This window comes from Natator depressus, chromosome 6 (assembly GCF_965152275.1).
Source record: "Natator depressus isolate rNatDep1 chromosome 6, rNatDep2.hap1, whole genome shotgun sequence".
Taxonomy (NCBI): Eukaryota; Metazoa; Chordata; order Testudines; family Cheloniidae; genus Natator; species Natator depressus.
Genome location: NC_134239.1, coordinates 104,375,534 through 104,377,203, shown reverse-complemented (window position 1 = coordinate 104,377,203; position 1,670 = coordinate 104,375,534). Strand labels below are relative to the sequence as shown.

Genomic DNA, 1,670 nt, shown 5'->3' with positions numbered 1-1,670 from the left:
GGGTCAGTAACAAGAAGGTAAAATAGGTTATTATAAAGTAAGTAGAAAACTCCGCATCTTGAGGTTCAGCATAGCTCTTTGACTATGGGTGTGAAGCTGAGCTGAGGTTAGCCCCTGGCTTGCTGTGCATCAGGAAGTGGCCCTGCGCCCCATCACAGGTCCTTTGCATCTTGGCTGATTATTCTTATTTCTACAAACCAACAAACAGTGGAAGGCCTCACTTGCTCAGCACTCATTGCTGCGAAGGAAAAACCCTTTCTGCTCTCAGTATTTTATCTTTCTGATTAAGAGTTGTAAAAGTCTACATTTTTGGCTATGCCAAAGCTCCATGCAAAGGAGGTAGGGACTAGAGTTGCCAATTTTGGTTGGGCCGTATTCCTGGAGGTTTCATCACATGACATAATCTTTAATTAAAGATTAATCTTTAATTCCTGGAGATTTCAGAACAATCCTGAGGGGTTGGCAACCCTAGCTCTCCATAATTCGAAGCAACTCAGATCTTAAGGCTGCTCTAAATTAGGCCTGGCTTCAATACACCATAGGAGAACAATCGAGCATGGGATTGCCAGAGCTCAGAGAGCTCCAGTTACACCGCCTCCAACTCCACCAAAGGGGAAAACATGGCACAGAGTAGAGCCAGCACAGCTAGCTTTGTGTCAGCTGGGGATTCCCCAGGGAAATCCCCCGGTGCACTTCTAGGGCAGCTTCAAAGCTGTTTTATGCTGCCAGGGCACAGCAGCCTTCTTGGTGGCCAGGAGCTGGCCCTGTATTCTTTCCCTTTGCATTTTGTACAATTGCCTTTACTTTTTATCAGGTGGCACATATTAGAAATAAACAAATAAAATATTTGAATAATTGTCACCCTTATAAGCAAGGTTGAATTTATTAGTGGTTCCATGGTGTAATGGTTAGCACTCTGGGCTCTGAATCCAGTAATCTGAGTTCAAATCTCAGTGGAACCTGGTCTCTCCAACTTCACAAGGTGATCTTACTTTTTAAGTACTAATTGACTTTTGCTTTCATCTAGAAATCACTCACTGGCACAACACTGAATTATTTATCTGTACTCCCAATAAGAATATCAGAATCCCAAATCAGCATAACTGAATCATAGAGCCTTAATATTAATTTTTTGTGTTTTATGACTCACAGTTGTGAAGTCAAGAGTATTTCACAGGATTTGATTCACATGGGTGACAAACAATCTTTTACCCTGCCTAGATCAAATTATTTGTTCTGGATAGAAAGAACAAGAGCTTCAAATTCAAAGTTTAATTTAATTTCCATAACAAAAAAAACCAAGAGGCAACACACCACAGAGCAAAAGTGGGTGTTGAGAATTCAATGTTAACTGAAGAAAAACAAATAAGCTGAAAGCCAGGGAATATTGTGTGAATGTAGAAAATGTTTAGAGCCACATGCATCTGTCCTATTACAGAATTGTAAAGGTCTTGGGTTTGATTGGGTACTGAGGGGACTGTGCAAGTTTTGTTGAGACAATCGCCACTACATTTTGTTCTTAGTGCCTACCTAATAATAAGCCTGATCTAAGCAGATTCTATTACTTGCCCATTGCAAATCACTGAGCCTTTAGGAACTTCAGTGACGCAGCGATGTGCAATGAGATTATAGAAAATGCACATTGACTTTTTAAGACAAGTGTCTACTAA

The 1,670-nt window shown here is 40.7% G+C and overlaps 1 non-coding gene across 1 annotated transcript; it reads left to right on the top strand.

Moving 5' to 3' along the window:
• The first annotated feature begins 890 nt into the window (after positions 1-890).
• TRNAQ-CUG (transfer RNA glutamine (anticodon CUG)) lies at positions 891-962 on the top strand. The gene has a single exon. It is a non-coding gene; the product is annotated as a tRNA-Gln (tRNA).
• The last annotated feature ends 708 nt before the right edge of the window (positions 963-1,670 follow it).